This window comes from Ambystoma mexicanum, chromosome 14, assembly GCF_040938575.1.
Source record: "Ambystoma mexicanum isolate Mex_15411 chromosome 14, UKY_AmexF1_1, whole genome shotgun sequence".
In the NCBI taxonomy this organism is placed as follows: Eukaryota; Metazoa; Chordata; class Amphibia; order Caudata; family Ambystomatidae; genus Ambystoma; species Ambystoma mexicanum.
Window position 1 is genome coordinate 123,815,996 of NC_090940.1, and position 25,127 is coordinate 123,841,122.

Genomic DNA, 25,127 nt, shown 5'->3' on the forward strand with positions numbered 1-25,127 from the left:
CCATGGACCTTGGAACACCAGACAGCATTCGATTTGCTCAAATCCTTGCTGTGTTCGGAGCCGGTTTTAGGAACTCCGAATTATGATAAGGCCTTTGTTTTGTTTATGCATGAACGTGATGGATGTGCTTTGGCTGTGTTAACGCAGGAACATGGAGGGAAGAATAGGCCGTGTGGCTACTATTCCTTCACCCTTGATCCTGTAGCATGCGCTTTGTCAAGATGTTTGCGCGCTGTTGCTGCTGCTGCTGCATCTGTAAAACAGAGTGAGGGAATGGTCCTGGGTCATGCGTTAACCCTAATGGTACCTCACTCTGTAGATATTCTATTGAATAGAACTCAAACGCAACACCTCACTTCTGCACGATTGACAAGATATGAACTGATCTTGTTTGCTCCCTACATTGAAATTCAGAGGTGTTGTGTATTAAATCCGGCTGAACTTTTACCTGTCTCACAAAATATTGTTGATGATGACGATACGTCACACGATTGCCTTTATATGACAGAACAAGAGACTAAAGGCAGAATCGATTTGAAAGACACGCCTTTGAATAGCCCTCAAGGAGAGCTATTTTGTGATGGCTCTTGTTTTAAACTTCCAGATGGTACATCCACGGCTGCTTATGCTGTCACTACTTTAAGCACGGTTGTGGAAACTAAAAGAATAATGCATAACTCTGCGCAGGTCGCAGAAATTATAGCGTTAACTCGAGCTTGTGAGCTTTCTGAAGGGCGCACAGTGAATATATATATTGACAGTCAGTATGCCTTTGGGGTGGCCCACAATTTCAGTAGACTTTGGAAAGAACGAGGTTTCTTGACCTTGCACGGAACGAAAATCCAGCACAGCACTTTAATAGTGCGATTGCTTTCAGCACTTGCACTCCCTGTTCAGTTAGCTATCATAAAATGTTCAGCACATCAAAAGGTTACAGATGATGTAGGAAAAGGGAATGCCTTCGCTGATCAGATAGCTGAACAGACTGCCACTGATTTCAGTTCAGAAATGTGCGCTGTAAAAGAAGTTGTAAATGTTTGCACTTTGGGAGGAAGTATCGATGTTGTAAAAGTTATTCAAGCAGATGCTACCATAGAGGAAACTAAGAGATGGATCGAGGGTGCAGGAAGATTGGATGATGATGGGTGTTGGGTAGACAATGTTGAAGGGAAATGGTTACTCCCTGACGCTTACATAACAATGATGGTTATTATGGCTCATGGTCCGACACATGTGTGTGCGCGGAAACTAACCAAAATGCTACACAGTGTATGGGCCAATGATAAGATTTTCAAAATTGCGGAGCGTTTTGTCCAGAACTGCATGGTTTGCTTGCAGCACAATGTAGGAAAAGGTACCTCGACTCCTAGAGGAAGTTTCGCTCCACCTTCTGTCCCATTTGAGGTTATTAACTTTGATTTTATTGAAATGGAACGGTGTAACAATCTTAGATATGTATTGGTTGTTATTTGCGCCTTTAGTAAGTGGGTTGCCTTCCCGGTTAAAGATGCAACGGCCATAACCACGGCAAAAACTCTGTTGAAAGAGTTTTTTCCTAAGTTCGGGCTGCCGAGAGTCATCTGGTCTGATAATGGGCTACACTTTATTGCCACTGTAATCCTGCAAATTTGCAAAGGATTACAGATTGACAAGCGGTTCCATTCAGCTAGACATGCCCAGAGTGCCGGATTAGTGGAAAGGCACAATGGCATTATAAAGAACAAACTCGCTAAGACGTGTGCTGGCACCAAGCTAAAATGGCCGGATGCCTTACCGATCGTGTTACTATCGATGAGCACGACCCCTCAAACTAAGACTGGGCTCTCTCCCTTTGAGGTGGTAATGGGGAGACCTGCTAATATTTGGGGTATGCCAAAAAGTCGCTTATTACGGGATATAGAAAATGTGCTTCTTTCAGACTACTGTAACCAGTTGACTAAAAATCTGTTTTCAATTTATCACCAGGTGCGAGATTCATTACCTGTACACTACGAGGGCCCCGGTCACAGTCTACGACCGGGGGACTGGATCCTCACGAAGGTTTTTGAGAGGTCATCTTGCCTTGCACCTCGGTGGAGGGGTCCCTACCAAGTCCTGATAGTCACCCAGACTGCTGTGCGGGTAGCGGGTCGTAAACACTGGATGGTGTCCAGTCAACTCGTCGAAAAAAAACTGGTCGACTGCAATTTGGTCGACGCAATTTGGTCGAAAACCAAATGGTCGAATTGTTTTCTTTATTTATATATTTATTTTTGGGGTTTTCGTTTAGTTAAAAAAGGGGTTTTTAGAGAAAAAAAGGGGGTTGGGGGGGACCCCCCCAAAAAAAAAATAAATAAAGGGTTAAAATAGAAAAAAAAAAATTTCGACGAAACGGTTTTCGACCAATTTGCTTCGACCATTTGTCTGGTCGACCAATTTCTTTCGACGAATTGACTGGCAACCCACTGGATCCATGCGACGCAAACCAAACGGATCCCACAGCCCATGGCATACGATACAGAAGACACAGAATCTCTTCCCACTGCTGTAACTCGCGTGCCTGAAACAGCAACAACCAACAAGGGAGAATCGGAGACCGCTTCAGAATCCACAGGGCCAGACAACGGCCATCTTGTCTCCGCACTCCCCAACAGTGGAACTTCCAGATCAATCCTTTCACCACTTCCAGGAGGAATTGACGACACCTTGTTCTCAACAGAAACTGCAAAATATAATTTGCGCCCAAGGAAATAAATGTACAGCATGGTCTGACTGTGCGACTGAAAAAAATCATTTGAGGGCTTGTCTTTTTGGCCCAATTGTACGGAAAGATTCTATTGGCTAAGGGTTGTGGGAAAGACATTAAGAAGACGCACGACTGGAGTCGCCAGCAAACGAACAATTGGTATTTTTCGGTTGAAGACTTCGATGCCTGCACCGGCTACCGCTCGTACTGAACTTTTAGATAAAAATGTGACTAGCAGAGACAATGATCAAGTATGGAACGGGACCCCCAAAGTGTATTGTTGCCTTCTCGTACTAATTACTGGATTTGTAATGACTTTTGGGTTTGGGTTCTGGTATCTGAAAAGAAGCATATCCGTTAGAGGACTTTTTACCTATTGAAAATGTATCTGTGATTCCCACTCCTTCTGTGCAATTGCACACTTTGTCACCTAGAGATTCTTTGCATAGACAGAATTATCAGAATAATACCCTTTTATTAATAATGAATGCCACTCATGCAATTTTTAATAAGACCAATCGCTGGATCTGTACACATTTACCGCAACATGGGGATAAAGGGCTAGGTTGGTATATTTACCCTTTGCCTCTGACAACTCCCTGTTACGCTTCTCTTAGAGCACTATTTTTTGGTCGATGGAATGACAGCACCTCAGGGAACTTTGATGGTACAAATTTAAATAGTTTTGAAAAGAATGTTTTGATGCCCCTGGGATGCTCGCTTTTTGCAAATAGAAGCAAGCCAAACGTTGCTTCTGTTAGGCCCTCTGATAGATTGTCTCATCCTTTTCAGTCTTTAATCTCTTTCAAAATGGCTCCTATAGGCAATAAGGATGCCACGCCTCCATCGTATTCTGTTAATCACAGCCCCGAATCCTTCTGCATACAGAGGAATGGAACACGGTCAATGGGTAATTTAGAAAGTGCGCCAACGTTGCGAATTTGACTAGTGAACACAGACCTCTGTACTTAGGCGAACCTGTCTATTTTGTTTGTGGTAATGTGGCATTTCCGTGGTTGCCCAGGGAGTGGCAAGGAACCTGTTATTTAGGGATTCTATTACCTGAGGTATTTATTGCCAGTACTACAGAAATTTCAAAGACTCCTCTCCAACGATCTTTAGGGCAATACAAAATCTACATGTTCTTAGTTCAGAAGTACATGTTCCTGAGGGAAATTGGGAACTTGGTACATGGTTTTGGGGCCTCCTACGGTCATGGGGATGGAAGTTGTTCTCGGCCCTACTGATTATCTTGGGAAGTTTTCTGTTTCTTTGTTGTTGTATACAGTGTCTCCGTGGTATATGCTCAGTATTAGGGGGATGTTGCGCGCAAGCAACAAGTGTATTAGGGAATAAAATATGCGCGCCAAAGGAGCTCTCCAAAGAGTATGTGTTGAAGGAAACTCTGGTATCAGACTTAATGGCAATAGATATGTCTGACAATGATTCGGGGTGTCTGGACGATGACGCATGGAGTTACTTGCAATCAAATCAGAAATAGTATAAGCACTTGGCATAGGCCAAAAGGAGGGTTTGTCAAACGGATATTAAATTATGCCTCTTATTACAAATGATTTGTATGTGTATTGGCCTACGCCAAGTTGCTTCAAAGTTGTACGCGAATAACTCTCTGCGGCAAGGTCTTGACCTTAGAAATTGATGTAAGCCGCCATCTTGAATCAAGCCTCCATTTTAGTTTAGAAACCGCCATTTTGGGGTTTTATACAAAGTCACCCTGTGATCTAAAATGGCCGTCTCGTGTGTCCTTGTTCTTGCCTTAACCCCTCCAACCTCTGTAGGGGAGTTAATGTCCAACCTGCCCTCAGGCTACATGTTATGGTCATGTAGACCTTGTCCTTTGTTGACCTCGGGAGCAGGGGATTACTTGAATTAGCAATGTTAAACTACAAGTATACAAGAACAGTAAGCTATCCGAATATAATATGCGAAACATTGTTTGGTCTGTATTAAAGCAATATATAAAGAGTGTTAATGTTAAATTGAAGAATAATGGAGTGTGTTAGTAAATGTATTGAAAAGTAAACCGCATGCATGAGATATGTAAATTAGGAAAGGGAACATGGCGCAACCCTAGCCCAGTGCATGATTAACCTGTAAGGGGGCTGGACATCATTTTACAAATTGTATAAATGCATCGATGTCCAGCTAGGAAATTCCCTCACTGCTCATATTGAACCCTGCTGGTGGTCTCTGTGATCTATTACGGCCAAATAGCTATTTGTGTACTTTGTTGAATACTGTTCAATTTTGTAATAAAGATTCTGGGAATCTTTATAAGCCTGTGTCGGTGTATTTTCCTTTGCTCGGTGTAACAGCTGTAATATTGTATTTTTTCCTGATTCCACAACCGAACATGCTGTTAATATGACCAAAACTCTGGGGACAGTGCTCTATCGCTAGTGATACAACCTACCTGTACCATACATGTACTGAAACACTGCAAAAGTCCAACATGGCTTGACCTGTACCTAACCTACTATTGCCTAGCCTCTATCATTGCACAATCATTTTTCTAGTACCAGTCTATTACTGTATTGTATGCTTTATTATAGCACTACGGAAATGTCTCCCTAGCATGTTTAAGAACTGTACAAGCTCCTCTAATACCTAGTGTCTACTAAATTGTATGTACCTAAAGAGATACTCATTCTACTTTAGAAACAGCCACTTTACTACTGCCTCTTACTGTATGAAGTCCCTAACTGTCTGAATTCTGCCAAACACTACCATATGATGTATACGTTCCACGACACTATGTGCCGCCCTTACTTTGCTTCAAAGGATCTCTGCTGCTCTAGTTAACTCATAATAGTAGCCTATCAGTCTATTTACGCAAAGAGTTTTTAGGTTATCCGTTTATTCCTATAGCCATACTGCATATTTGCAGAGATTGACTGCTTTTAAAAAAAAAAAATGTATTGGTTTTTTTTAACAATACAACAATTATTATCGTTAATGCACCCATTGAGAAATCTTGAATGTCCCCCCTCCACCCCTTCCCGCCCAACTTTCCCAAGACCACAGTTGTCCGTCTTCAGTTCAGCATATACCGGGTGCTCGTCATGGGCTGCCTGTGTAGTCGGTGGAAGTTGCTTCCTCTCTTGGATAGAACAATAGAGATTGCCTGCTTATATCCATTTTGCACTTGCCCCCCCCATGTATTATATCACTGTCACTAGTCTGCCACTGCAATTGGATTTGATATGTGCTCCATCACGTACCAGTTGTCTACCCAGAACATGCATGCCTTGCTATTATTATTGCTATCACTGCTACGCCTAACCCTGGACCTAACTCAGGACTTCCCATCCATACAACCGCCACTGGCCTATTATCACAGCCCTACTATGTATCAAAATTACTCCTCACAAGGGATATAGCTACACCTTTTCTACCCGTGTTTAACAATAACTATCTGGACGCTTCAATTAGACCAACTGAATTTTTACCTAAGCTATGTTAAGAATCCAAAAACCCGAACACATTACTTCTAAATAGTGCTAACCATCCGATGTCCCTCTAAATAAGGTCACCTATTGTCTCCTCACCCAGTGAACATCTCCAAGCCAACCCTGTCATACTAAAGACAGAAATTATAGCTTACATTCTAGACGTCTGACCTATTATGAACCATGACTCAACAGTTCCCTAAATCACTCACAAAGGCTCACCCATACACAGTCCACTACATTTTGTAAAATCCCGACAAAAACCTCGAGACCCCACAATAAGAAACTGAAACAAGATAAATCATGTGCTACCCTTACAAATGCTACGACACATACCTTAAAGTGTGCTTTAATGAATGCCAGATCTACAGTTGCACATGCGACAGACATCCCTGAAATAATTATAGATGAAAACTTTGACTTCTTAGCGATTACAGAATCCTGGTTACATACAACAGCAGGCCCCTTACTCCTACTTGCGGTACCGGATAACTACTCCATTATAAGACTTGATAGGTCAGACTACAGAGGCGGTGGCATTGCCATTATAGCAAAATCTAATCTAGACATAAGATTAGCTACCGCGCCAACGTTCTTATCCTGCAAATTACTCACAGCCAAAATACCAATCTCTAACTCCTGCACCATAACTGTTAATCTAATCTATAGACCTCGAGGGCCTATTGGCACCTTCGAAGAAGATTTGATGCTGTTACTTTCAGAGAATACTAAAACTTCCTCGCAAATATTACTTCTAGGAGACTCCAATTTAGGGTTTAGTGACCCGAACAATCACCATGCACTAGAAGTAGCTAACACTCTCATGGAGCATGGTCTAAATCAAAAAAGTCGCCCAGCCTACCCCTGACAAAGGGAAGACTCTGGATTGGGTAGCTGATCTTAACTGTGATACTATAATCACATCAATTGGACGGATCACCACCTTTTGTCCTTTTCCCTCTCAGCTAACATTCCCAAGCCTAAATCCAACATAATAGCACCCCCATGCCTGAGAAGGAACAAAAGGAACATCACAGTGGATGCCATCTTGCCACATGTGATCCCAATGCAACCATCCTTTCTTCAGGGTAAGCTTTAATTTGGCTATTCTTTCATTAAGCAAGCTGTTGAGTCTCCCACAGACTCTGTTCGCGTGTGGGTGATAAGCCGATGAAAACTTTTGCTTTATACTGAGCAACAAACCTATCTGTTCAAAGACTTCCTTAACAAAATGAGGGCCATTATCTGATCTTGACACTTCACTAATTTCCCATCTAGGAAACACTTCTCATACAAAAATCTTTGCTGCACAGGTGGAATCTGGATGTGTACATGGACAGGCCTCAATCCACCTTGAAAAGGGACATATGGGACACTATCACATATCTGTATCCATTACAGACCTGCAGCATATCGACATAGTCAATGTGTAAATGCTGGAAAGGACTTTTAGGTCTCGGGATGACTCCTCTAACTGTACACAGTGTGTGCCCATCAGCAAACTTTTGACATACGATGCAGTTCACTACATAAAATGCAACATGATCTAACAAATTCAGAACTAACCATTCCTCTTCAATGGTCGCAGCAAGACTTTCTCTAGTGACATGCGCAGGGTAGTGCAGCTGTTCAAACGCCACCCTTAATAAGGCTACAGGCATCACCGGTTTACCAGTGCTCTCCTGTCACCACACTGATTCGGAAGGAGTTAAAGAGCACCCCCTCCGCGTCCATAGGTCTTTCTCATCCTGCGGTGCATGCCCTTAAATTTCCATTAACTGAGTCTAAGACAAGATATTAAAGCTTTCATGCACACTAATCATCACCACCATGCTTTCGTTCACATCAGGCGTATCAAATTTCAGGATGTCTTCCGAATATGCAATTCGTATTGCTTCCTCGTCTGCAGCTTGATTTCCATGTGAGATAAATTCTACTCCTTTACTGTGAGCTGAGCATTTAACTACTGCGATGGCTCCTGGGAGTTGTAGTGCTCTAATTAGTCTGTCCAATAAGGCGGCATGTAGCACTGGAATGCCATCCCCTCGGAGGTAGCCCCTCCTTTTTCCTTTTCCAGTGTCCTAGCCCTGTGTGTGTTGAGTCACTGTACATGGCTACTTCTTGGTCTGCGTTTTTCTCCAGCGCAACAATCAGTGCCACTAGCTCTGCAGCCTGTCTGTGCTGAAAAGTGAGACCGTAGTTGGGCATTTATCAATATTTCAAATTCTCCATTGGATCTTTGCTTTTCCACAGCGGCACCTGTATATCTTTGTCCATCAATCTGATCGATTCTAGAAGAACAGTCAATAAAAAGAATCTCCCCAGCTGCCCAAGCATTTTCCTTTACCCTTGGGATCTCATCGTAGAATTTCTCATAGTTTGAGCAATCATGCCTATGCTCATCTTCTGCCAGTGGTTCTGCTATAAACATGGCAGGGTTCATTATTTTGCATCTGACTATTTTAATAGTTGGATTCGAGATAACTACCTCATAGGCAGAAGCCCTTTGAGAAGTCAAAGTACCGTTAGGTTTCTCCAAAATAACAAACAAAGCATGTTTAACAAATAACGTCATAGAACATCCCATTACTATGCTAGCAGCCATCTCAATGGCGAACGCGGCGGTATGCCAACGATTGTTTGCAGGGAAAGTGATCCCTCATTAATGGGTCCAAAAACCAACTGTAATACGCTAGAGGCTTGTACCCCAAAGTGGTTCTCTGTGTGAGTATTGCTGTCATAACTGTGCCATTTGTATGTGAAAATAAGAAGAATTCCTCAGCATAATTGGTAATCCCTAAAACTGGAGATGTGCAAATTGCCTTTTTCAACTCATCAAACCCTTTTTACATGTCCTCAGTCCAGATAATTTTTTTCCTGAGTTGCCTGTGCTTTTTTCAGAGCCTGCAACAAGGGCCTTATATATGAAATGTAATCAAAGACCCATGCTCTCACATAATTGCATAGTCCCAAAAATCTTTGCATGTGCTTTATCATACGTGGCTTTGTTATTTTTAAAATAGCCTCAGCTCTCTCAGAAGTGACTTTATTTCCTTCATGCGAAATTAGCTGACCTATGTATAGCACTTCCTCTTGGCAATACTGTAATTTCTCCTTGTCTACTTTACTTTCTTTCAGGATCCCCTGTTTCGTCACTTAGGCCTGACAAATTCCCTTCCTCCTCACCTGATTCGCTGGACGTAGTTGAGGTGTCCTTGATCCTTCGACTCCTTCTAATGTGCTGTTTGGTTTTGAAGAGATATGGTCTCCCTTGGTGGGAAGCCACTATGCCTGCTTAGTACAAAGAAGCCAGCTAGAGGCCACTTCCTGAGAGAGCCAAATAAGAGGAAAAATCCTGATAGGCGGAAAAAACCTCTTGGTGGTGTGGCTTCTGTGTAATGGCACGAGAGGCAGGTATCCAAACGGTGCTGGCGAGTCCAATAATTCTTGCAGGACTGGTACCAATGTAGCTTGGGTAGGAGGAAGGTCCTTGGGAAGGAGGAACTCCAATAGGGTGCATGTAGCCTTCACTGTCGGCTAGGTGCAGAGCGGGCTTGGAGAGAATGCAAAGCAGTCTCCTATGCAGATACGTAAGAATGATCAGGGTCGGACAAGAGAGAACTCCATAGCATAAGGGAGGATGCTGAGTCAAGCAAGACAACCCAAAAAGGAAAGAAAGAAAAAAGGAACGGCATAGCCGCAAAAGGAGAATGGCAGAAAAGCAAGAGGGAATGAAGTCCCAAGCAAAGCGAGTGCTACGGGAGCTCCTGGGAGAACAGACGCAGCACGGGGCTCCAGAAGGGTGAGAGAGAGAATAGTGGTGTGGCCGCAGAGCGAAACCTGAGAGGAGGAAATAGATTTGCAAAAACAGTGAGCCTTGTAGAATGCTAGCAGGCTCAATGGAGAGCAGGAAAGAGGGATGCAACACGCCAGGTGCCGGCTGCGTTGTGTATTTACGGCCTAAGGCGGCAGCCATTACGGTCGGAAGACTAGATCGTCAAAGCATGCTTTGGTGGAACGTGCCATGATTTCCTAATGGCGTCCATACCTCCAGGGTCTTCACAAGTGCCAGTTCTTCCGGTGCATAACAGTATGCCCCCTGTCACTTCAGGGGTTACCAGGCTTGCCTGGATGGCGGCAATGGAATTGCTGGACTAGTCGACTAGCAACCGATGTTCTTTCAGCCGTAACAGCACTTTATGGAGACGGGCTTGGTGTTGCAGAAAGGAGGAGGAGAATAAGAAGATGTCATCTAGGTAAACTATGGTGTTATGAAACAACAGGTCTGAAAACAAACAGTCCATAAACCGCTGAAATATTGTGGGAGTGTTGACCAGACCGAATGCCATCACCTTATATTTGTAATGCCCAAAGAGTGTTCGGAAATCTTCCATTCGTCTCCCGCTGTAACCCTAAGGAGATGGTAAGTTCGCCTGAGGTCCAATTTTGAGAACACTGTTGTGCCCTGTACGGCCTCCAGAATGTCCTGTATAAGCGGCATTGGATACCGGTCCGGATGGTAACTCAATTGAGTCCTTGGTAATAGATGCAGGGTCTGAGTTCTTGGGTATCGTGCTTTGGTATGAAAAACAGCAACACCCCAGCTGGAGACTGGGAAGGTTGGATAAGGCCGTTGTGAAGGTTTGAATCTAGATATTCTCTAAGTGTGCTCTTCTCTTTAAGGGATAAGGAGTACATTCACCCAAATGGAATGAGAGCCCCGGGGGTAAGATCTATAGCACAGTCCTCTGGACGGTGGGGTGGTAGGTCTTGTGGGATCTTGTCCGAGAACATTTCCTGGAACTCTACCGACTCTGATGGCAAGTAATGTATACCCCTTGAGTCGGGAACAGGTGTACCCACAGCCTTGACAACTTCTTGTGACACACTGGACAGGCAGGAGTGAAGGCAGAAAAATGAGTTAAACTCAAGCAGGTTTTTGGTCCAATTGATCGCTGGATTGTGCTTTCGCAGCTAGGATATGCCCAAGATGACAGGGAAATGGGCTGCCTGAATGAGATAGTTTCTTTATGCTGACGGACAATGAGGTGTACTTTTTCTGTGGTGTGAGTAATCAATCCAGAGCTCAGTGGCTTACCATCGACTCCATCCACCTTCGGATCTTCGTCCTTTTCGATGCAAACGATGTTCATCTTTTCAGCCCATAAAGTGTCCATGAAGTTTCCGGCTGCGCCACAATCGATCAATGCCAGTGAATCGATCTGTCGCTGCTCTACCTGTAGTCGGATGGTGACTACCATCAACCAGTTGTCTTTAGCAGTGACTGGAGAAGAAACAGTCATGGTGACAAAGGGACTTGGAGAGACCCCTTGGAAACTTGCCCCTCCTCATTCCAAGGTTGCCTTTTTCCCAGATGGCGGGGCTGTACCTCAGGACAGTCCCGGAGGAGATGTTGGTCACATCCGCAATGCATGCAAAGGCTGTTTTCTCTGTGGCATCGTCATTCTTAAGGCGTCAAGGGCGCCCTTGTTGTTCCAATCTGCCTAGGTTCGTCTTAATGGGTGGGGATGAAGAGGAAGTAAGTGCCGGAAGCTTGGTGACCCATGAGAGGTTTTCCCCTCTTCTTCTCTCTGACCTCCATTCTGAGAGACGGTAGTCGATTTAAAGTGCAGCCAACAAGAGTTCAGAGAACAAGGTAGGTCTGGCCGTCCTGGCCAGCTCGTCCTTGATTTCCTCCTTTAATCCCTGCCAAAAAATGGTTTATTGCGTGACTTCGGGCCATCCAGTCTCCGAGGCTAGTCTCTTAAAGTGGGTGATGTAGGTCAAGAGGTCTGTAGAGCCTTGGTGGACATCCAACAGGTCTTCACAGGCAACATAGGTGGTTTCAGGCCTTTCAAAAACCTGTTTGAGTGTATTCACAAAGGCCCCATAGTCCTGGAGCACAGGGTTGGCATTGGTCACTACTGTGGTGGCCAAAGCCAGTGCATTGCTGGTCATGTTGGAGATCATAAAACATACACGGGCTTGATCTGAAGCGTAGGTCTGAGGTCGGAAGGTGAAGTGGACTGTTAAACCATAATCATATAATACCTCCTTATTATGAATATTGGCCTAAGCCCATTCATGTTACACAGAAAACCGGGTTTGTAATGTTCCGACTTTTGGGTAACTTCACCGCCATTTTAAGAATCATCCACCATTTTGATTTTAACTCTTGTTCCATGTTCTAAAATGGTGGACTGTGTTTTCAGCTTGCAGTCGAGCCGAGCAACCTTTGAGTTCTGTTAATGTTTAGGCTGACCGAGAGCAGGCTGTTTGACTAATGCAATGGAACCTTGTGCTTCATATGAACTGCCATCCATGTGTTGTCTGCGCTCACAAGCCTCATCCTTGTATAAACAAAGAGACAATGGAAAACAAACTCTGGTCGTATGTTCTAGCTGAACTACATTGTAGTGATTCGTGGAATGAGGCTTACCATGGATCAAAGAATCAACAGCATCATTGTGATTTCATGGACATGTAAACTTGTTTAATCCTATGTATACTATTGTAACATTTGTCAGATGAACTAGGCACAAACTCTAGCCAGTGAATTATTAGTTTGGAGAGGGGCTGAACAATGTTTCAAAAATAGTACAAATATGTCTGTGTTTAGATGTCCAGCACTCTCACCCCTCACTGTATCTGCTGGTACACACTGCGAGGTGTTGGGAGCCAGATAGCTATCTGTTTTTCTTTGTAACTGTACAGTAATAAAAGATACTTGTATCTTTTCAACCCGTGATTGGCGTATTTCATTTCTGGTACTAAGCCTCGATAATTCTTTGGTCTTTCAGATGGTGCCCGAATAGGGACCCCCACGATTGATGTCACCTCACTGAAGAGAAGATGCAGCTATCGGACCGGGATCGGAGAGTGAGAAAAAAGGGGCCCCTTTGTATGAGATGCGACACCTCGACAGTACTGCACAATCCGATCCCTGAACGGTGAGCACGCGGTCCGAGAGGGCATCTTGACGAGGGTCCTCATGTGGAGGCGGGCTGTCTTGCTGAAATCGCCAACCACAAGGTCGTCCTTTGTAATCCGATTGGACCTCCTTAGTCCTTTGAAATCAGGTGAGTCGTGCCCTGATTCCTAAGTATCCTGATATTTGGTCACAGTTTTGTTCTCATGAGTACAAACAACGCCAGGTAACACTAGTGATCTGATATACCTGGGAAATTGTCTGCCTATTGTCTGCCTGTTTCAGGAGTTTATTCCGCAGAGACAGACAAGCTTTGGGATTTGGCCAACCAGCGCCACAGGAGGGGTCACCGGCATGTACTTTGTACTGTAAGTACGGCATTGGTAGTATACTATTCAACAATACCTGGCACAGACAAATTAGACATGCTTCCGAATTTCAATGGCCCGTTAATTGTAGTTTTGAGATTGTTCGTATAGAGTATTTGGAGTCTATATTGTTAAAGAAAAAGGCTAGGCCTGAAGCATTTGATGTAATTCCGAATTGGAAAAAGGAAGCTATGCAGCAACTTAATAGTAAAGAGAAACATGCACGTCGTCACATGTCTAATTCAGAAAAAGCATTATTGTATGATCAACAGAAACAGTTGGAGTCTGTTAGAAATATGGATAGGGCTTTCCAACTTGGTGTACAGAAAATATATCCATCTAAAGATTTTTATGCCTCAGACGAACTACTTGATAAACTTTTAAATGAGCGTAGGACTTTTGCCACTGCACCACCTCCTTATGTACCTCTTCCTGCTATTTTAGCTCTTCCCACTGTTGCACCCCTTCCTGTAGCTGTCCCTGTTCCTCCCGTTGTTCCTCCGCCGTCACCTGTTGCTACTCTTCCTGTTGTTGCCCCCCTTCTGCATCTCCACCCTTACCGACAATTACTGTTCCTGTGATTCCGTCTTTGTTGCCAGTGGTTGTGTCTCCACTACCTGTTGTACAGGATTTGTCTGCTCTCTCTTTCCCAAGCGGTCCTGCTCTGCTTGTAGCAAATGAAGGGGTGAGTGCCGAATCCAAGAGAATGACTCGTAGTGCAGTCTCTAAAGCTAAAAAGAGAGAATTGTATGCATGGGCTAAGAAATGTATAGAGAAAGGTGAAAAATCAGCTGTTTTAGCTACAATTTCTGACCTAGAAAGTATTCCCGAACAGAATGTCTTGATTGAGGGGATGGGAATGCACTTGGGCAAAATATGGAATGATTTGATGGACATGGATGTCCCACAAGGGTTGAGGGATTTGAATGTCTTAGCTTACTCAAGGGACACTGCAGAGAAAGTACATGTGCATGTCGAGAGGGATTTTGAGTTTAAAAGGGAGTTAGATTGGTTACAGAATGATGAAACAGATGGTGATAGACTGGATGCACTTTATGTGCAGAAACTATTTCTTCCTTTTTGTAAGTCAACGAGTTAAGAGATGCAAATTTGCATAAGGGATGCGCTTAGATGGATTTTGGATGTGTCGATACCACCCATAAAAGTATATGATACCTTTAGTCAGTATACTCCAGAAATGCACAAGAACGTGTTACAGGTAATGGTAGAGTACCTGCAGAATGAGTGTATGAAGAAAAAGATTTGTTGTCTTGCATATTTGATCATTATTTATAAGAGAGCATTTTCACCTGACACTGCTTTGACTACTTTGTCGCTCAATTTAGCTTTATTGCTTAACAAACATTCAGAGTTTCCTACTTCTCAATTGCCAATGACAGAGGTTCCTCCGACATTTGTTCCTAAAGTGCAAATTCCAGCTGATGCCGTAGCAGGCACACCAGCTACCACTATTGAAGCTCACTATGTTTCGCAATTTGTTCATGTCCCGTTCTCTAGACAGGAAGTGAATACTATTAGATAGTCGATTCCAGACTTTAGGAAACATCCAACAGGGTTTTATAAGGAAATAGAATCTGTCTTGCATTTGTCCGTTTTCACGCTGGATGATATAAACTTGTTCCCTGTGATCCTAACTGCTGATTTATGGAAACAGATTAGAACTGTAGATGATCAGGCAGGGCTGGGTGACACATGGGTTAACTTGGTATGGTTAGATGGAGAAAGGAAAGCTGGTGAGAGACCGCCACAGGTGATACTGACATTTTGCCAGACAGAATAGTAACTAAATTAAAGACTCTAGTTGCAGAGAGAAGGATAGGTTTGGACAAGCTCACTGCCTGTACCCAGGGGAAATCTGAAGGTGCTGCCGAATGTTTTTATCGGTTCGAACAAGTATGTTCAGATTTTAGCGGTCAAGATTTAAGCACTGAGTCAGGGAAAAGGTTGTTTGTGGACACATTTGTGCGTGGGTTGTTGCTTGATATCCAATCACAAATTATGACCTCCGAAAACACCTGGCAAGCTAAATCACAGCCGAAGTATTGCAGATGGCTCAGTATTACAAAAATAGAGTCAATAATGAAAAAGAGAGGATTGAAATGAAAAAGGGAGACCTGAAAACCAAAGTATTGTTGCAACAGATAGTTAGAGGAACCAGAGGTGGGAATACACAGTTTAGAGCTCAGTTTGCTTCACAGTGTAATGCACAGATGGGTCCTGTACACATAAACCAATATGCTAATTGCAGACAAGAAGGTCATTGGCAAACACAATGCCCGATCCCTCAGCAGAGATCAAATAACACATATGGCGCCATGGATAGACGATCCAGAGGCCGCTCTGGGGTAGGGAGTTCAGGTAGGAGCCAGTTCGCTCAGAATCTACAGTCATTCTCACAGGATAGTCAGCAACATAGTGTTAATAATAGGAATATTTTTGATAATCCTTCGACTGCCTATCTTTCTGAGGATCTCGTATTTGACGATATATTGTTCCGTTAGGACAGCCCAATGAGGAGTCTGGAACCAGTGTCTATTCCCATTGATCAGAAAGGGCCCTACACAGAAATGAAGGTGGGGAATAGGAAGCATCTATTTTTGATAGATACAGGAGCACAGAAGTGTTCCATTGATCATTTGCGGTTTCCAGATATTCCACTGTCAGGGCAAAATAACATTTCTGTAGGGTTTTTTGGCATGCCAGTGGTTAGTCCGGTTTCTCAGCCAGTACCAATTTCACTGGGGCTATTCATGGATCAATGTCCATTTCTTATAACAACGAATTGTGCAGGGAATTTGTCGGGGTTGAATCTGTTGAAGGAATTAAATGTGGTAATTCATTGTTCTTCGGATGGAGTACATTTGACGATTTCACCTCAGCAATCTTCTGATTCACAATTTCTGACTAGGCCTTTACCGACTGAATTGGATAAAGTTCCGGCCTGTTTATGGGCAATTGACGATAATGATGTTGGCATTTTGAAAATTGAACCTGTTAAAATAGTATTAAAACCAGGAGTTAAGTTGCCACGTATTCCACAAAATAAGATTTCAGTTGATGGTGAGCAAGCTCTAAAAAGTATAGTTTCTGATTTTGTCAATTGTGGACCGATTAAGGAAATTGCGGGAAGTTTGTTCAATAGCCCGATTTTACTGGTGTACAATAAAGGGGATAATGCAATTCCTTTCCATTTTATTATTGATTTGCATGCTATCAATAAGATTGTTGCTCCACAATTTCAAATTGTGCTTGATGTGACCTCAATATTAGCGATGATTCCAGCTTCTGCTACTCATTTCAGTGTTGTGGATCTTAAGAGTGCCTTCTTTAGTATTCCTATACATGTTGATAGTAGATATTTGTTCGTGTTCACCCTAGGGGGATGCTCGTTTACATTCACTCATGTGCCACAAGGGTACACGGAAAGTCTGAGTATTTATAGTAGAGCTTTGAAGGAGCAGCTCGATACACTTGAGATGCCTTCGACTTGTATATTGTTGCAGTATGTTGATGATCTTCTTTTAGCTGCAGACTCAGAAGTTGCTTGCAAGGAAGGCACCGTGTTGCTGCTTATTCATCTAGCAGAGCATGGGCATAAGGCTTCATTGAAAAAGTTCCAATATTGTCGACAGGAGGTTGCCTATTTAGGCTATCTCCTGTCAAAGGAGGGAAGAAGACTGACACCTGAACGGATAAAAAGCATCTCTAGCATGTCTGTCCCAAATACACAGAAAGAGGTCAGGTCCTTGATAGGCATGGCTTCGTACTGTAGACAGCAGATCCCGAACTTCTCACTAGTGATAAAACCAATGTTGGCATTGACAAAGAAGGGCATTTCTTTGCCATTGCCGTGGAACGTGGACCACGAGAAAGCTTATGATCTGCTCAAGGCTGTACTGTGCTCAGCACCGGTTTTGGGCACACCAAATTATGACAAGGCATTCTTACTGTATATGCATGAACGTGATGGAAGTGCTGTGGCTGTGTTAATGCAGGAACACAGGGGGAACAATAGACTGTGCGATTATTTTTCCTCCACCCTTGATCTTGTTGCATGCGCTTTGCCGAGATGTTTGAGAGCTGTTGCTGCTGCTGCTGCATCTGTAAAGCAAAGTGAGGGTATGGTTTTAGATCACTCTTTAACCGCGATGATACCCCACTCCGTAGACGTTCTATTGAACAGAACGCAAATGTGACCTCTTACTTCAGCACGCTTAACAAGATATGAGCTGATTTTATTTGCACCGCATATCCAAATTAAGAGATGTTGCGTATTAAATCCGGCCGAACTATTGCCTCTTCCACAAGACATTGCTTGCAGTGACAATATGTCACATGACTGTCTTTATACCACAGAACAAGAAACCAAAGGCAGAATTGATTTAAATGACACACCATTGAAAGATCCACAAGGGGAGCTGTTTTGCAATGGCCCCTGCTTCAAACTTCCGGATGGTACATCCGCTGCTGCTTATGCCGTCACTACATTAAGCACAAATGTGGAAACCCAGAGAATTTCGCATAACTCTGCGCAGGCCGCAGAGATTATCCCACTAACTCGAGCTTATGAACTCTCTGAAATATATTTACAGACAGCCACTATGCCTTTGGGGTGGTTCACAACTTCAGTAGACTATGGGCAGAGAGAGGTTTCTTAACCTCACACAGAACTAAAATTCAACATGGCACTTTGATAGTTCGGCTACTCTCAGCACTTGCGCCTCCTACTCAATTAGCAATTATGAAGTGTGCCCACAACAGAAAGTAACAGATGATGTGGGGAGGGGAAACGCTTTTGCTGACAGGATAGCCAAACAGACTGCCACTGATTTATATTCAGAAATGTATGCAAAATAAGCCACTAATAGTTGGGTAATAGATGAAGGAATTGATTCTATAAAAAACATTCTAGCTGATGCCACTCCAGAAGAGCTTAAAAAATGGGCTGAGGGTTTAGCAAGTTTAGATGATGAAGGTTGTTGGATAGACAATATCAAGAAAAAATGGATGCTACCCGATGCTTATGTCACTGCTATGGTTACAATGGCTCATGGTCCCACTCATATATGTGCTAGAAAAATGTGTAAACTGCTAGAACCTGTCTGGGTAGTTTTAAGTTTTAAGTTTATTTTATTTGTAAAGAGCAACCAGGCCCAGGGGCAACCGGGCACATATTCTTAGGTACGAAGTTACAATATATACGGTATGCACAAATTACATTATAGAGTATATACACAAATTACAGTATATTACAAGTCGGAAGCAAGTCATAAGTGAGGGTGCTTCAGGCGTTCTGCATGAACAGCCAGGATTTGGTAATGTTCTTGAAGGTTTGGAACGAGGGCTCAGTTCTGATGGAAGCAGGCAGTGAGTTCCAGAGTTTTGAAGCTACCACAGGGAAGCTCACACCACACGATTTTTGGAGTTTAAATCCTGGCAGGATAAGGCTGTGAGTTTGTGCTGATCTGGTGGGCCGTGAGGAGGTATGGAGTGTGAGACGAGAGGAGAGGTAGGGTGGGGCTTTGTTGTCCAAGCATTTGTGAGTCAAGGCTAGTGTTTTCAAGGCGATTCTTGTTTTACCGGGAGCCAGCGTAGATCAGATCTAATGTTAGAGATATGAGAACGTCTGGGTATATTAAGGGCTGCCCTTATGGCATTGTTCAGGATGGTTTGCAGTTTGTTGAGGTTAGACTGGCTAGTCCCCAAGTAGAGGGCACTACAGTAATTGATTTTGGACATAATGAGTGTCCTTGCAAGGGTAATGCAGTTATAGGGGTGCAGAAAAGGTCTGCAGGCGGTAATAAGTTTGCAAGTATAGGCCGATGCCGACCTTACTGCATTCGTTTGTCTGTTCAGAGATAGAGCAGAGTCCAGGTAGACGCCTAAAGTTTTGGTGTCTTTAGAGACCCTGCTGTCATTGCCGTCAATGGTAAAAGATTTGAAGGCTTGGTCTAATTTATTGAGACGTTGAGTTGATCCTTGTAATAGAAGCTCTGTCTTGTCGTTGTTAAGACATAATTCGTGTTGGGCCATCCATGCCTGGATGACCAGATAGACATCATTCAGGGATTTGGTATCGGCTGCGTGATCACCAGTGATGGGAATGAGTATCTGGGTGTCATCCACATAGTTAGTGTAGGAGACACCCAGATAATCGAGCACATCAAAAAGGGGTTTGGTGAACACGTTGTAAAGCATGGGCAATACACAGGAGCCTTGAGGGACGCCACAGTGAATTGGAGAGGGGTCAGCCGATGCTGTGGGTGAGAAGACCCCCATGGACCTGTTGCTTAGGAAGGAGTGGATTCAGGCATTGGCAGAGTCTGAGAAGTGGGCCGCAGATTTCATATGTTGGCAGAGTATTTGGTAGTTGACCAGGTCAAATGCGTGGAAAGGTCAAGGAGAAGGAGTAACGCTAACTTCCCATTGTCCTTTAGTATCTCCATCTGAGTTTTCAGGTCAATCAGAGATGTTTCGTTGCCATGTTTGGGGCAGAAGCCTGATTGTCTTAGCCCCAGTAGATTGTTGGATTCAAGGTAGTCTTGGATCTGCAGGTATGCTCCACGATCTAGGGTCTATAGCAGGAATGGGCACCTAGTGATCTGTCTAAAATTGGTCGGTATGTTGGGGTCAAGGGATGGTTTTTTAAGTAGTGGATTACCCAGGCGTCCTTGAGGTTGTCAGGGACTATGCCAGTTTTAAAGGAGACATTTATGAAGGCTGTGATAAAGGGGGCTAGGTCATGCGAGGCTGCCTTGATGATGGTCGCCGAGCATGGGTAACCTTAGCAGTTGGAAGGCTTGATGTTGTTTATGATACCTTCTACTTCGAGAGTGATGAGAGGGGAGAAGGCGAACGGTTTACAGGTCAGGTTGGCTTGGCAGGTACTAGGTGTGGGAATCGTGAGAGGTTGGTCTGACTGTAGAGACTGTTGTTTGTCTCTAATTTTGGTTTGGAGGGTTGCAATTTTGCCCAGAAGTGCTGACTGTATATTGTTACACCAATTGCTATCTTTAGTGCACGAGTCAGGGGTGCTACGGGAGTCTCAAGTTCCTTAAGGATTTTGAATAGCTCTTTGGTATTCGATTGTGCTGACAAGATACGGTTATTGTAGGATTCTTTTTTGGCCTGAAATATGGCTTCTTTGTAGTTAAGAGTAGCTAGGAAGAGAGTGTCCTTGTGGGTGTCAGATGGGTGACTTTTCCAGCGTGACTCCGCTCTGCGTTTCTCTTTACGTAGCACTCTGAGCTGTGGTGTGAACCACGAGTTAAGGTGCGCATGTTGTTTGGGTCTCCTAAGTTTGAGCGGGGTGATAGAGTTTATGGCCGAGAGCACTGTCGGGTTATAGGTGTCGGCTAAGATAGCAGGGTCCGAGCACGAGTCAGTGACATTATTGAGGGTGGGGAGGATGAGGGGGAGTAACTTTTCAGAGGTTATGTTCTTTTTGTTTCTGGTAGGGATGGCTGGAGCGACGGGAGGCGTGGGTAGATGAGCTCCTTCAATGTTGAAGGTGATGATATGATGGTCCGACCAGGCGCAAGGGGCATTCGAGAGCAGGCTAATATTGCAGTTGGTGTCGCTTAGCCAATCTAAGGATCGTCCTTTGATGTGGGTAGGTTCTTGAATATGATGGGAGAAACCTAGATCCGTTAAGCTGTTGGCAAAGTCAAAGGTCGCAAGGTCATTGGGGGCTTGGTAGCCTAGATTGAGGTCTCCTAGGATGATGGTTTGAGAGTTAATTTTCGCTTTGTCAAGGCCCCCGCTCATGCCCCACTCACGTCCCCTTGCACCCCCACCCCCCAGCACTGAGGGGCACCTGCCAGCAGGCCCCCACTCATGTCCCCCAGCACCCCCACCCCAAGAAGTGCAGGGCACCTGCCAGCAGGCCCCCGCTCATGTCCCCCAGCACCCCCCAGCAGTGCAAGGCACCTGCCTGCAGGCCCCCACTCATGTCCCCCAGCACCCCCACCCCCCAGCAGTGCAGGGCACCTGCCTGCAGGCCCCCACTCATGTCCCCCAGCACCCCCACCCCCCAGCAGTCAGGGGCACCTGCCAGCAGGCCCCCACTCATGTCCCACTCACGTCCCCTTGCACCCCCACCCCCAGCAGTGCAGGGCACCTGCCAGCAGCCCCCCAACCATGTCCCCTTGCAAACCCACCCCCAGGCAGTGCCAGGCACCTGCCAGCAGGCCCCCACTCATGTCCCCCAGCACCACCACCCCCCAAGCAGTGCAGGGCACCTGCCTGCAGGACCCCACTCATGTCCCCCAGCACCCCCACCCCCCAGCAGTGCAGGGCACCAGCCTGCAGGCCTCCACTCATGTCCCCCAGCACCCCCACTCCCCAGCAGTCAGGGGCACCTGCCAGCAGGCCCCCACTCATGCCCCACTCATGTCCCCTTGCACCCCCACCCCCAGCACTGAGGGGCACCTGCCAGCAGGCCCCCACTCATGTCCCCCAGCACCCCCACCCCCAAGCAGTGCAGGGCACCTGCCAGCAGGCCCCCGCTCATGTCCCCCAGCATCCCCCAGCAGTGCACGGCACCTGCCTGCAGGCCCCCACTCATGTCCCCCTGCACCCCCAGCAGTCAGGGGCACCTGGCAGCAGGCCCCCACTCATGTCCCACTCATGTCCCCTTGCACCGTCACTCCCCAGTACTGAGGGGCACCTATAAGCAGGCCCCCACTCATGTCCCCCAGCACCCCCACCCCCCAGAAGTGCAGGGCACCTGCCTGCAGGCCCCACACATGTCACCCAGCACCCCCACCAGTCAGGGGCACCTGCCAGCAGGCCCCCACTCATGTCCCACTCATGTCCCCTTGCACCCCCACCCCCCAAGCAGTGCAGGGCACCTGCCAGCAGAACCCCACTCATGTCCCCCAGCACCCCCACCCCCCAGCAGTGCAGGGCACCTGCCTGCAGGCCCCCACTCATGTCCCCCAGCACCCCCACCCTCCAGCAGTCAGGGGCACCTGCCATCAGGCCCCCACTCATGACAAGACTCATGTCCCCTTGCACCCCCACCCCCAGCAGTGCAGGGCACCTGCCAGCAGCCCCCCACTCATGTCCCCTTGCAAACCCACCCCCAAGCAGTGCAGGGCACCTGCCAGCAGGCCCCCATTCATGTCCCCCAGCACCACCACTCCCCAAGCAGTGCAGGGCACCTGCCTGCAGGACCCCACTCATGTCCCCCAGCACCCCCATCCCCCAGCAGTGCAGGGCACCTGCCAGCAGGCCCCCACTCATGTCCCACTCATGTCCCCTTGCACCCCCACCCCCCAGCACTCAGGGGCACCTACAAGCAGGCCCCCACTCTTGTCCCCCAGCACCCCCACCCCCCAGAAGTGCAGGGCACCTGCCTGCAGGCCCCACTCATGTCCCCCAGCACCCCCACCCCCCAGCAGTCAGGGGCAACTGCCAGCAGGCCCCCACTCATGTCCCACTCATGTCCCCTTGCACCCCCACCTCCCAAGCAGTGCAGGGCACCTGCCAGCAGGACCCCGCTCATGTCCCCCAGCACCCCCACCCCCCAAGCAGCGCAGGGCACCTGCCTGCAGGCCCCCACTCATGTCCCCCAGCACCCCCACCCCCCAGCAGTGCAGGGCACCTGCCTGCAGGCCCCCACTCATGTCCCCCAGCACCCCCACCCCCCAGAAGTCAGGGGCACCTGCCAGCAGGCCCCCACTCATGTCCCCTTGCACCCCCACCCCCAGCAGGGCAGGGCACCTGCCAGCAGCCCCCCACTCATGTCCCCTTGCAAACCCACCCCCAGGCAGTGCAGGGCACCTGCCAGCAGGCCCCCACTCATGTCCCCCAGCACCCGCACCCCAAGCAGTGCAGGGCACCTGCCAGCAGGCCCCCGCTCATGTCCCCCAGCACCCCCCAGCAGTGCAAGGCACCTGCCTGCAGGCCCCAACTCATGTCCCCCAGCACCCCAACCCCCCAGCAGTCAGGGGCACCTGCCAGCAGGCCCCCACTCATGTCCCACTCATGTCCACTTGCACCCCCACCCCCCAGCAGTGCAGGGTACCTGCCTGCAGGCCCTCACTCATGTCCCCCAGCACCCCAACCCCCCAGCAGTCAGGGGCACCTGCCAGCAGGCCCCCACTCATGTCCCACTCATGTCCCCTTGCACCCCCACCCCCCAGCAGTGCAGGGCACCTGCCAGCAGGCCCCCACTCATGTCCCCTTGCACACCCACCCCCCAAGCAGTGCGGGGCACCTGCCAGCAGGCCCCCGCTCATGTCCCCTTGCACCTCCACCCCCCAGCACTGAGGGGCACCTGCCAGCAGGCCCCCACACATGTCACCCAGCACCCCCACCAGTCAGGGGCACCTGCCAGCAGGCCCCCACTCATGTCCCACTCATGTCCCCTTGCACCCCCACCCCCCAAGCAGTGCAGGGCACCTGCCAGCAGAACCCCACTCATGTCCCCCAGCACCCCCACCCCCCAGCAGTGCAGGGCACCTGCCTGCAGGCCCCCACTCATGTCCCCCAGCACCCCCACCCTCCAGCAGTCAGGGGCACCTGCCATCAGGCCCCCACTCATGACAAGACTCATGTCCCCTTGCACCCCCACCCCCAGCAGTGCAGGGCACCTGCCAGCAGCCCCCCACTCATGTCCCCTTGCAAACCCACCCCCAAGCAGTGCAGGGCACCTGCCAGCAGGCCCCCATTCATGTCCCCCAGCACCACCACTCCCCAAGCAGTGCAGGGCACCTGCCTGCAGGACCCCACTCATGTCCCCCAGCACCCCCATCCCCCAGCAGTGCAGGGCACCTGCCAGCAGGCCCCCACTCATGTCCCACTCATGTCCCCTTGCTCCCCCACCCCCCAGCACTCAGGGGCACCTACAAGCAGGCCCCCACTCTTGTCCCCCAGCACCCCCACCCCCCAGAAGTGCAGGGCACCTGCCTGCAGGCCCCACTCATGTCCCCCAGCACCCCCACCCCCCAGCAGTCAGGGGCACCTGCCAGCAGGCCCCCACTCATGTCCCACTCATGTCCCCTTGCACCCCCACCTCCCAAGCAGTGCAGGGCACCTGCCAGCAGGACCCCGCTCATGTCCCCCAGCACCCCCACCCCCCAAGCAGCGCAGGGCACCTGCCTGCAGGCCCCCACTCATGTCCCCCAGCACCCCCACCCCCCAGCAGTGCAGGGCACCTGCCTGCAGGCCCCCACCCATGTCCCCCAGCACCCCCACCCCCCAGAAGTCAGGGGCACCTGCCAGCAGGCCCCCACTCATGTCCCCTTGCACCCCCACCCCCAGCAGGGCAGGGCACCTGCCAGCAGCCCCCCACTCATGTCCCCTTGCAAACCCACCCCCAGGCAGTGCAGGGCACCTGCCAGCAGGCCCCCACTCATGTCCCCCAGCACCCGCACCCCAAGCAGTGCAGGGCACCTGCCAGCAGGCCCCCACTCATGTCCCCCAGCACCCCCCAGCAGTGCAAGGCACCTGCCTGCAGGCCCCAACTCATGTCCCCCAGCACCCCAACCCCCCAGCAGTCAGGGGCACCTGCCAGCAGGCCCCCACTCATGTCCCACTCATGTCCACTTGCACCCCCACCCCCCAGCAGTGCAGGGCACCTGCCTGCAGGCACTCACTCATGTCCCCCA